The sequence below is a fragment of the Oryzias melastigma genome, linkage group LG16 (genome assembly GCF_002922805.2).
Source record: "Oryzias melastigma strain HK-1 linkage group LG16, ASM292280v2, whole genome shotgun sequence".
Lineage (NCBI taxonomy): Eukaryota > Metazoa > Chordata > Actinopteri > Beloniformes > Adrianichthyidae > Oryzias > Oryzias melastigma.
The window spans coordinates 2315490-2328335 of record NC_050527.1 but is presented as its reverse complement, the minus strand read 5'-3'; the positions used below and the strand labels follow the sequence as shown (position 1 = coordinate 2328335).

Here is a 12846-nt window from a genome sequence, read left to right as displayed (position 1 = left end):
TGGTACACTAACCAATTGAAGCAGCCACATTAAGACTACAATCCCATATTCCAAAATGCCACCACTTCATGTTAGTTTTAAGCAAATTGTGCAGAACGACACTGCACTACATCACTTGTAATTAGTTGCATTTTTACACAGCCCGTGATGGCCACTGAGGTTTTTAAGAAAAATGTACAAATAAACAAATCAGACAATGTTTTGACATCGGTCAGTGGGCGCCCGGACACACTCGACGAGGGCTGTTGACATGGACCGGGGGTCCCAGTGATGACGAAATGTCATTCTGAGGATCTGATGAAATTTGTAAAATGACAAGATTATGTGTGTGCAAAATCTCAGTTGAGAATGTCCCGCTTTTTATAACCCCCGAGCTACCAGGTCGCTGGTGACTCTCGATACGGACGCCTTCCATCAGAGACACACAAATCGTCTAATCAGAGCTGCCAACGCCAAACTGTTGCCCAATTCTGTAATGACGTCATCCCCGCCTGATGGTCACTTGACTGTGACCATCTGTATTCATGATAATGAAAATGATTTCTTTTTTATAAAATCAGGCGGCGGCAGCTCATTTTGAAGATTTTACTGATACCTTCCCATTGCACGGTGGTGGTTGTTTTTGTGACAGTAACAATACTTTTAATTTTCAAAAATTATAAGTATGAAATGAAACTGAAACTGCAGTAATGTTGATGTTTGTTTCATGTGCATCACTCAGCCTAGCAGCTTATTCTAGAAACTGTTTCGTTTAGCGAGCCTCAGATAGTATAAAAAGATTTAAAACCTTGTTTTTAGACATTCACGACATTTTAATTGTTTTGTCTTTCCTCGACACCTTTCCACGCTTTACTCAAAATCAGCACCGTTGAGAATTGTACGTCTCAGTAAAAACTGAGACCAAGAAATGAAGAAATTCTTGTTAAAATAAGTCAAACTATTTTTAATCCGAACCTTTGTTAAAGTCAAAACTAAAATGTCACTGTAATTTTTGGTCCAATGTTAAGCATGTCATTTTAATACTTAACAAGCACACCTTAATATAAAGCGTTACCATTGTCATTATTTTGGAAGCAAACTTTTAGATTTATGATCTAAGAATAAGGGATAGTTTTAGATTTTTTGAGGATTTATTAACACTTTAACTCTGGAGCTCCAGTGTTTATGTTCTTTGATTTACGGTAACTTTTCAATCGTTATCACGATCAATGGGACTTAATTGTTTTAACCTCTTAGCTATTCTTTTTAATATTTTGGAGTTTTTAAACTATGGCACCTTATTTGTCTGTGGTGATTTCAAATTGATAACTTGAACTGTTAACTGACTAATTTTCTCTAAATTTTGTTCTAAAATTAGCAATTTCTACTTATTATACTATTTTTTTTTGTCACTGTAATTAAAATAAACTACAATTAGGTACATAAAAACTTTTGAAATCTGCTAACCATTTGCTTAGAACTAGCAGAAAAAACGTATTGGGCTGTATAACGTTCATGTTTGAAGTAATTCTAGGGAACAGTTTGGGGTTTTTTTTGTTTTTTTATCTAATTTTTTTCGTTTTGAATGCTTGTGTAGAATTCCTTATTTCCTGATTTTGATGTCTAATAAGATTTCTTTTCAAGTAAAAATTACTCAGTGGTTTTCATGTTAAGATATCTCTTTTTTTGTTCAGCGCTGTGCACAATATGTTGTGGGAAAAAATCTTTTCATCTGCTCATCCGGATCTTTTTAGGACTAAAAAATGAGTTCAAGCTCGCTTCAAGCAATAAGGCTGCAGCAGCCAAAGACTGGAGGAGCACACCGACACCGAGAGTGCTTAAATTAACGAACTGATAAATATCAAAGACGCATCATTAAAGCAGGAAAAGATCTGACGGTTTACAATTGTGCATTTTATTAAGGTAATGCACTGCAGCTGTTCCCCATCGAGGCATGCATGAAAGTTTTAGTCCCCGTCAGCTGCAGGACGGGCCGTTTCAAATAAAAATAATCATAAAAGTAATAACTAAATCCGTGAGTTTAGGGTCATTGTATCCGTTCACTGATCTTATTTGTGTGATTTAAACAACAAAAAAAAAACGACTTTTATAGTTGGAAATAGAACAGATAAGCACTGATACACAAGAAAACATCTTTTCTGAAAAGTTTTCCTGCATTTTTTTCCAGTGATAATGCAGCCCAGTAAAAATCATGACAACAAAGCCAGGAGCAAAAGCAGAGTTCCCTCCCCGAAGCCACTAACACCACTTTGCAGTACAGAGCCACATTTATCTCTCGCAGAAGTCTTTCTGGCAGCTGTGATGTATTGTGCAATAACTTTAAATAAGTCTCATTATTTATAATTTCTGCCCTGGGACGATTTTTTTTTCTTTTTTGCTATTTAACTTTGTTTAACTTTGTAAATATTTTTGTCCATTTGTGGTCTGTTTTTCTATGTTGGAGGATTCCTGTTGGTGGAAATTCAGAAAAAACGAACCTGGAAAAGTTGCAGTATTAACAGAATGCAACACAAACTGCTGATTCTTATTATTATTATTATCAAAAACTAAAAAAAAAAAAAACAAGTTATAAATACATCTAAGAAAATTAGTCTTTTCTTTCTGAAACAGCTCAGCAATCAAAACTTTGACAGTAAATTCCAAATGTATTCATATTTCTACTTCTAGTTTACTTTTAGTTGCACATTTTAAGATTTGAGTTTGAATTCTGCCAATAAACAAAAACATTTTGCTCAACAAAGGGAGATTTTTTCAAATCAAAATATGGATCTGAAATGTATTTCTTTTAGATTTCCTTTTTCGGTTTGATTTTAAGGCACTTTCATGAAACTAAAGCTCTTTTCAGAAAAAAATTGTAACATTTTTTACTCACTCTGTTCATTGGTGGCCCGTCTTTCTTCTGTGGTCTTTTGTTTGCCTTCTTTCTTCTCATCTTCAGTTCTTTTTAACCAAAAGTAGCTCAACTCATCCGTCTTCTTTTCATAGCGTCTCCTGCTCTCCAGATAAAAGAAAATGATTAAAATAGGTTATATTTTGTTTTTAACAAGTTATTTGATGGCACTTCTGTTCCAATTTAATATTTAACTTTGAAATCGTTCTAACTCTTAACTTCAGTGTTTTTAAATTCTTAGTTTTCTGACAGTATTTTTATTTTTATTAAAGTATAAATAAATAATTTTCAGTAAAAAGTTAGACAAAAACCAAAAGTTTGTTTTGATTTACAAAAAAAAATAGAATTCCAACAATTAAATATAAAAGGTTATAAGTAGGTTTTCTAACAAAATACATTGAACCATAAAGATTTAGACACAAACCACATGACACCTATATGTTTTACAATTATCAAAACGAAACATGTCAAATCCACAGAAATTTAATGCTTTTTATACCCTTTTTTCTAACCACTTCCCTCCAAAAAATGTAATTATCTAAATTATTTTTTGGTAAATCAAATAAAAAAAAGAAAAATTGCTCCTGATAGGTTTTGCAGAAAGCATGCAAATGGATTAATTTACATAAATAGATAGCTGTTTTGATCTTGGTTTTACATAGTCACCAGTAACTAATGAAAACATGTTATTCTAAGTTTATTTATTCTCTTTATTTAACTGAGGTAGAGGTCTGCAACCTTACAGTAAAAGAGCCATTTGACTTGTTTTCTACTAATCCAAACCCAGCAGGAACCACAAAGTCTTATTTTGATACTGCTGTCCATTCATTAAAATGTATTATTTAATAAAAAATATTAATTATGTTTCTTTTCTGGCATGAATAAAAACAGAAAAATAAAGAGAAACTATTATTTTCTCAAAATGTGAAATTATTCTTTACATTTCACAGAAGCTCATACGATATCCTATCAAAATAAAAGACACTTTGTGCCAAATTAGATCATAACTGTGCAGCTCTGGACACCATAAGATAATATGTGATCAGAAGTATTTGAAATCTGTCTATTCTGGAGGAAATAAAGCGTTAAAAAGACCTCTTCAAGTCATCAGGAATGTAAAAAAAACAGGCAGATTCTTGTCAAAAAGCTTACCTCTGTTACAGATTTGAGATTTACTCCAGTCTTTCATGATGAGGTTTGCACAAAAGTAAGACAACTCAATTTATTTTACTTTTTCTTTTATAATTTGACCCAATTTTAGAAAAATCCTCCTTTTTTCTGGAGCAGTTTGTTCAAAAGTTACACTGAGGGAGCAACTCTGAGAGTGATTAGCTGAGATGATAAACAGCTGTGATGCAGACATTTTAGTTTCCTTTTTTTAACTGATGTGTTACTTTACTCACAAATAACAACATCACAAACACATATTTGTTTATGTTTTAGAGTAAATGTGAAATTATTTTCTTCTTAAATAATGTAGAGAGAAATACTTTGTTCATTCATCTGATTTTAACCTCTGACATCACATCCTGGTACAATTGTCTTATTATGAAGCACTAAACACAACTTTACAAACTTTATGAAAGACCGCACTCATCTTCTCCACATTCTCCTATTGAGAAGAAGATGTAAATTTCCAGTAAATACAATACGAAAAATGTTTTCATCTGTTTATCTGTCTGTTTGTCCACATTAATGGCATCCAGAAAAGGGATAATGAATCCTTAAGCACCTATCTGCTGTCATTTTCTTTTGCTATAAAGTGAAGCCCAAAATCCAGAAGAGCACAACACATGACAAGCGGAGGAACGAGGCAAAAAAGGGGAAACAAGCCCGATGTGGGATGCTGCGGGGAAAGATGAGTCAGTGGTTTGAGGTAAAAAAAAATTTGGAGCCAAAAAACTGAGTCTAATAAGAACCAAGAGACAGTGTGCTTTTGTCTTGTGGAGCCATTTGAATACAGACCAGCAGCAGCTGGAGATGGTGTCGAACAGGTCTGCACTTCACACAGCATCACCATCAGGAGAGCCCGACACTGTTCAGACTCTGCTGGAGTCTCACACTGCTGCACACACTCCCACAGACCGGTGTGTGCGTGGGGGGGAATGACTAGGGGCTCCTTGCTCTCATTACTCAGCCACTGTAACACACTCTCCTTCCTGGCTTACCATATTGGGGTTGGTGTTCCCACTGTTGGCTTACAGAAATCGAATGGACTAGTCTCACCTCTGCTCTGAATGCATTAGCACACATCACATTCTCAGCACAGGCTCTCAACAAGGCTACTGAATAGTAAAAAAGTGCATGAAGGCAAGTGTGTGTGTGTGTGTGTCCAGGTAAGTTTAAAAATACCTTCACTCCTGTCCGGTGTTGATAAGTTGGGTCATAAGAAACTTCCAGGGCAGACAGAAGGGTCATTAGCATGAATGCCAGATTGAAAGGTAAGAAGGGCGGAAGAAAGGAAAGCAGGAAGAGTCAGAAAGTGCATCCAAGTTTTCAAAGTTTTTTTTACAGAAAGAAGTGAGCTCAGAAACACACCAACTTATCTGCATCTTGCTGCCATGTTAATCCCCTAACAAACCTAGAAGCCACTTCTGTATTCAGGTCCTTCAACACGACCTGGATGCTCCCGCTGAACATTTTTATAGACAGATTTCTGTTTTCTTTAACATCCAAACATCCGTCTTCAGAACCTTCTGGATCCAATTTAGGGATCACAGGGCTGCTGGAGCCTATCCAGCTACTGTTAGGCCCTCAAATGCACATCTGAAGGGACAATTTAGAGACCGCAAGCATTGTTTTTGGACTGTGGGAGGAAGAAAAAACAATGTAAGAAGAGAACATGCAAACTCCACAAAGAAAAATCCCAGTCGGAATTCAAACCAGAGCCTTCACGCTGCAACCCACATAAATATCATAGCAGAGCTTATTCTAAGTATTATTCTTTCAAAAAAAAGGTGTGATTGTTAAGATTTTGCCTAATTTCAAGGTAAGAAAATGATGTGAACACAATACAGAATGTAGTTGATGGTTATGACAAATCATGTAGCAGGGCTCAAAAGTTTAATTTGATAAATTTCTAAATAAAGTACTTTTATGCATTAGAGCAGAGGTCTGCAACCTGCGGCTCCAGAGCCTCATGTGGCACTTTGGTTAATAAAGAATTAAAAACACAACCAGAATTATGTCACACAAGATTATCCAGCAGATTTTCTATTTTTTAATAAATTCAAAGATTTTAAGTATGCCTAATGGTTCAAAAAATATAAGAAGTCACCTAATTTGCTCTAAATTAATTATGGTTACAAATTTCAGACTGAGATGCACCACAAATATATATATATATTATATCACTATTGACACTAAGCTACCTACTACTACATTTGCTGCATCAAGATGATCCTGTGTGACACAGGGTGTCTATGGTGTTTTCTTCAGGTGTATATTTTATTTATGCCAAAAAACATCAGTTAATTTATTTGATAATAGTAAAATTTCCATGGATGCAAATCAGTGTTTTTATTTTTCAGACTTTGTGGCTCCTCCTGGGTTGTGTTCAGTAAGAAATCTACTCGAATGGCTCTTTAAGTGTTAAAGGTTGTAGACCCCTACACTTGACTAGAGCAACAACATAAAGCACTATTTGCCAACTTACTATCTAGCCATTGTAATGGTAATGGAAAGGCTAACAGATGAGGATAGACAAGAATCTCAGTGGACTATGATGTTTGCAGTTGATATTGTGGTTTGTAGAGCAGAGAACAGGTGGAGGAGGAGCTAGAGAGGTGGAGGTTTGGTCAGGAAAGGAGAGGAATGAAGACAGAGGACATTGAGAGGGACCCAAGTGGAAGAGTGAGGTTACAGGGAGAAGAGATAAAGAAGGTGGAGGAGTTTAAGTATTAAGGGTCAACAGTACAGAGTAATGGAGAGTGTGGACAGGTTGGAATGGGTGGAGAAAAGTGTCAGGTGTGATGGAAGAGTTTAAACTCTAATGAAAGAAAAGGTGTACAAAACTGTGGTGAGACCAGCCATGTTGTTCAGACTACAGACACTGGAAGGAAAAGCCAGGAAGCAGAGCTGGAGGTAGCAGAGATGAAGATGCTGAGGTTCTCTTTAGGAGTGACCAGGATGGATAGGATCAGGAATGAATACATCAGGGGAACAGCACATGTTAGTAACACTGCCTCGAAGGCGGTGTTACGACCCCCTGCCTCGGGTCTTAGGGAACATGAAAAAGGGGGACCATAACATATAAAAACTGGACACTGTCAAGAATAAAAGGGAACACTGTTTATTAAATAAGGGAAACAAAGAAACTGTGTCCTGGCAGGTACTATTTAAAATCATTTGCCCCGCCTCCCACCTAGGTGAGCAGGATGGCACAGCAGCATCAGGACGTAACAGTGGGGTACTTCAAAACTCACATATAAACCTAGGGGCAATTTAGAGTCAATTAACCTATGAAACATGTTTCTGGACTGTTTGAAAGTTTTAAAATAAAAAAAAACACGGGTTTGAACACACTAAAGAAAGTGAGTCACAAAAAAAAAAAATCACATGGTAAGACTTAAAAAGTCAAATAAAGTTTGTTTTTTTTGCACCAGACCAGCTATTTAACTCTTTAACACCTGAGGCGTCGCTGGTGACACTTAAACACAAAATCTTTAACATACTGTAACTTTTCCACCGTTTACACGATCATCATAATTCCAGCAGATTCTGAAGAAGAAAAGCGGTTGAAAAGTTACAGTAAATCAAAAATATAAACACGAGAGCTCCTGTGTTAAAGCTTTTAATTTTTTATATTTTACAAATTCTACTTTAATAATTTTAAATTATGCATTCTCAAATACTTTTTTTACTCTAAAACTCTCCACATTTGTGGATTAAACTGCTGTTTTTGCATGTGTGTACCTTGAAACTGTACAAGACGGTTTGTCAAACTAAAACTCCACTTTAAAACAGTGACATCTCATATAAAAAGTCTTCCTCGGTAGATGCAGGTAAAAAAAAAAAATAAACGTCACTAGAACGTCACAGCCGCCTGGTTTCTCCTCAAACACTAATGAACAAGTGTGAGAGGGAGTGTGTAGCCTGATTAGCCTGCCAGCATCAGTGTCAGACACTCAGCGGGGCGTCCACGGCACACTGTCTGCATGTGTGTGCGGCATATTCAAGCCTTTTTACGGCTGCCAGTCCGCGCCCTCTCTCCTCCTCACTTTCTTCATCGTTCCCCTCATTCTCTAAGCTCCAAAAAGTCTGATCCTTGCGTCCGCTCAGTCTAGCAAATGACTGCAGGCGCTGACAATCCACTGTCAGCGTGCGCCGCCACAGTCAATAACGCTGTCCCATGTCACCGCACTACACTGGCTAAAGCTCACACTTCTTATCCCTCCCCAAAACTGCTGCTTAACAGGCCCTTTTTTTTGCTGTTGCCAATCCCTCTAAAAGCATTACCATATTCCCTATTGTGCACCCCCTTTTTTCCAAGAACCCACCCTGACAGGTTTTTGGTTGTCCAAATGACCAGAACATCCTTGGTTCAACTGAATGCTGCATAATTTGAGTCCAACTGCACTGCACCCCGAGAAATTGGGAACCAAATGTGACACACTTTCCGCGATGCCCCTGAATTCTGAGCACGGGACGGATGACTGATCCGGCTGTCTTGCTGTAATAGGACGAGGTCATGTAGTCAAATACACATGAATGGCACACGTGCATATACATGCATGCATGCAAGGGGTGCAGCAGAGCCCAAGAAATCGCAGTCTCCCCCATAATCCACTTCTCCTCCATCCTGTTCCATTAACCTCACAGTGTACACACACGTCTGTCCTAAACCCACATAGACCTTTTCACACACACACACACACACACACGTCTGCCAGTATCATAGTCTGTGTTGCCCACTGCCATTGTATCTGCATGAGGCTGAGATAATGGCATCTGTCGCTGCTCCTTTTGTCAGGATTGTCCCCGGCCCCGGCTCGCTGTTGGTCCCCATTAGCCGACTGCTGGCTGCCGGCCCGCTGGCCCCGTTGTTCCACGCTCTGCTGCCTGACCAGAAAATACAGGAGATGCCTGTCCTCTCCTCTAACTCCCACTTTTATTGTCTGTTCCCATCACTTGTCCTGTTCCTGCACATCCAGAGTCCATGGATTTCTGAGGTGAAGTGGGAAAAACTGTGAAAAAAATAATAAAAAATTGTGGTTAAATATTTTGTTTTAAAAACGTCCATCCTATATTTAATTGTTTTTTCCTGAACAATTAAAACTACTTTTTCTTAGGTACTTTCCTTTTGGACGGTTGGATCACAACAAAAAAGTGTCAAAAAGGTGTTTATAAGGCTGTAAATTCTGCTTCTTTTTTCATTTTATGTTTTTTTTTTTTATCATAGTTTCTGTTAAACTAACTTATAGCATAAAATAAATAGCAAGAAAAGGCTGATTAAAAGTACTTAATGAAGGTCATAAAGACACATAAACTCTCCCATCTACTTATACATAATTTCTAAGCATATTTCTGATTTTGTCAGCCAGAACTGCTTCATAAATGCTGTCAGTTGTACAACATTTTCTAAGCACCTTGTCTTTGCAGTGTAATTGCACTCACTCTAACCCGACTGGCTCTTCCTTTAAATAAAAAAAACTCAGTTTCTGTCACCTATCTGAGACGTCTCACTTAGTTTCATCACATTCCCCTCATCTCTCATAAGCATGGCTAATAAAATGTAAAGATAGGAGATAGGACAGCGCTCACTACGTTTTATTAAGAGCATAATGGCAATATCACTGTTGTAATGATTCTAAGGGATCTCAGATGAAGGGCCAGCCAGCCTTCGGAAGTGAATGTGACATCACTGGCGAAAAAAAAAAAAAAAAAAGTGGTCTCGGATCTTCATTTCATATATTGGTTAAGTTTCCTCATTAAGAGCGGGGGACAAAGGCACGCCGTGGAGGATAAAGGAATGCAATTTTTAGCCCGTTACAATGGCAAACTACAGTTGCACATCAAGCAGCTCCATTTCTGCTGATTCTTAAACTTCTCCAACATCTTTTTTCTTCTTCTTCACATGTGGAAAGACTCTCTGAAGTGTCTCCCCACTGTGAAGCACAAAGGCTGACAGGAGAGTGAGAGGTTGTCGGGGAAACGGCAGACAACAGCCCCATCTACAGATGGAAAAAAGTCTGTTTTATTTCTTCTATTAGATGGAGCTTCATTTTTTAAATTGCTTAATCTAAAGCATGTTACTAGAAACTTAACCACTATTTAGGTAGCTAACGTTGATGTATGCAGAAAAAAGGTCAGCTTTAAGGCAATCCTTTCGTTTGCACTCACATTCTTTGGTCATTTTTCCAAAGTGTCTCAATTTTTTCAAGAAGTTTGACGCTTTTTAGGCTTTTTTTAAGCATAAAATCAAGAAACAATTTATATTTTATAAAAAATAAATAAATACATAAAAATGCATATCTTTTAGCAATCAACTCCAGCTAGTAATTTATGCTGCACATGTTATTTTTTATGAAGGAAAAATATGTCTTTGTGTAAATATGTGATTGCTATTTTATTTAAATTTTCTGCATATTTGATTTAATTGAAAAATATATTTCAAAGAAAATAAAAAATAAAAAAAAGAAAAGAAAAGAAAATGAATTCAATTCATTTAATCCAGATTGTTCCAATAAGGTTAAAATGAATTGCAATGCAAGTAAAAAAAAAAAGATTTTTGAAGAAAAAAAAAATAGTGTTGTTGATGTTGTGCGCCCTGCATTTGGACAAGCAAACAGCTAGCTAAACTCCTTGCTTTTTCCATTTTCTTCAAAGACAGAAAATGGTATTTAGACATTCACACATATAGAATTGATAAACACATCTCACTTACAGTCATTGCTTTCCATCCTGTGTTAGTTGAAGGAGTCAAAAAAAGCTGCAGACATTGCGTGTATGCAAAACAAACTGTTGCTATGACAAAATGGACAATAAAGCTTGATTCAAACTAAACTTTATTGAAACTACAAAGTGAACAAACTTTCCTGTGGCAGAATGATTCGGATGTAATCCTGTGTTCTGATAGGGCCGGATATAGGCATGGAAAAAATTCACAATTAACTAGAATATAAAAATGACCCAAAAAAAAGTGAAATTGGAAAAACGGATGTAACAAAATAATAGATAATTGAAGGGGACAAACCAGTGTCTTGCCGGTGCCTGTCCCTTGCCCGGTTAATGCAGAAGATGGTGTCAGGAGGACAAGCGAACATAAAATTTGTAAGACATAAATAAATGGATAGATGAACTGATATGAATATTAGGACTGTCAGTGTTACAACACTTTGTTGGGTATTATCCCGCTTTTACTCACTGAAGCCCAACGACACAATTCTTTTGTGATATTGGGCTTTATAATTGAAATTGATTTGAATACCATGATCACTAACAAATTAATAAATATTTAATCAGTTTTTAATACTTTATATATTTTCTATATAATGTCATATGAAGTTTACCTAGTAAAGCATTGCAATTAATCGTGATTATTGTGATTAATCATGATTAATCACAACATGAAAGTGCGATTAATCTGATTAATTTTCAATCAATTGACAGAACTAATTAAAAATAAACATTTTAAATGTACAGTTTTATATGTGATTTCATATTGTGATCATTTGCAGATAATAAGTGGTTGGCAACGAAATTAATGATGATTATCGCGATTCATTTTTTTCCCCAGTGTGATTAATTGGTTACATTTTTTTATCGATTTCTGGCCGGAAACAATATATTTTTAAGCATTTGAGGAGCTCAGAGGGATTTGACACCCCCAGCTCTCAGCACATCCTGACACCCCCCACCCCCAAACTTCTACCTTGCTAAATCCAGGCCTGTGTTCTGATCATGCAATTGGACAAGCTCCCTTCAAACACCTATTTAGCAAACATTTAGACTATAATTTTTTGAAATGCTCCACTGAACTACACTCCACCCGCAGGTGTGACCTTCACAGCCTCTCACATGACCCGTCCCCTTTGCTGAATGCGGAGCGACTTGCAGATCAACAAACCGACGGGCTGACAGACCTAACCTCTGTGCCATTAGTCCATCGAGGTATCACGCTTTGCTTTAATTCACCATCTTTCCGAGTGTCACACTTTATATTCTTTGGCATGGGTGGGGTACATGCGGATGCATAATGTACCTCAAATTAGCGCCTATTTGAGTAAGCATCAAAGCAAGGCGGCTGGGGTTGGAGGAGAGCTTAAGGAACCGCGGGGAAACCATCGGCAGGATTAATGCGGGAGATTTTTATTAGAAATTACTGGCTTAATGAAGTGGATAAAAAAGCTGTCAGTGTTTTATTGCATCTAAATTGTGTGAAAGTGGTGTTTAACTGTCTCGCCTGCTCCTCACATAATAGGCCATGGCAGGAGCTGTGAGGCTTATTTAACTTAACTGGTGAATAACTTGCAGGGTGAAGCCATTCACTGTTGTTTTTATGTGCAGGAAACCAGCCAGAGGTTTTTGTTTCTCTCCTGTTCTGCCTTGAAACCAATAGATCATCTAAAGCTAGAAATTGTAAAAAGATGTTAAGAAATAAAACTGCTTTGTTATTATGAAAGGATTATTTTTCCCCTTGTGCTCCAGAAAAAAAAAAATTAAAATCTGCATTTTTTATTCCGTTCTCAGGAAAAAAAAAAAAAAAAAAAACTTTTTTACGAATTTGTTCACAATTTTTGGTTCTGGAGAAAAAGAAAAAAAACCCTTGATGTAATGGTGGAGCATTTACCCTGGCCTGTACCACCATCTATTGGTTATTTGCAGAATTACACCAAGATGGTTTTGATTGGAGTATTTGACCAACATTTCTGGACTAATCCTCAGTTCTTTTTCTTTCAAATCAGGGGCTTAACTATTTAAACAGGAATACATTAAATTGACGATCTTTAATGTTT

The 12846-nt window shown here is 36.8% G+C and overlaps 2 long non-coding RNA genes across 5 annotated transcripts in view; one reads left to right on the top strand and one right to left on the bottom strand.

The window, feature by feature from the left end:
• The window catches only part of LOC112143325, a 174763-nt gene extending 170521 nt beyond the window's left edge, over positions 1 to 4242 (bottom strand). For 3 of the 4 annotated variants that reach the window (XR_002918717.2, XR_002918716.2, XR_002918718.2), the window contains exons 1-2: positions 4043 to 4237; positions 2873 to 2991 (exon numbers count right to left, since the gene is read on the bottom strand). This is a non-coding gene — a long non-coding RNA (uncharacterized LOC112143325). Of the gene's footprint in view, positions 1 to 2872; positions 2992 to 4042 lie in introns of all 4 variants that reach the window. The other variant, XR_004949288.1, reaches the window with a different exon arrangement.
• A 4092-nt stretch (positions 4243 to 8334) lies between these two features.
• LOC118599795 lies at positions 8335 to 12601 on the top strand. The gene is made up of 2 exons (XR_004949301.1): positions 8335 to 11161; positions 11886 to 12601. It is a non-coding gene; the product is annotated as an uncharacterized LOC118599795 (long non-coding RNA).
• Positions 12602 to 12846: the final 245 nt, after the last annotated feature.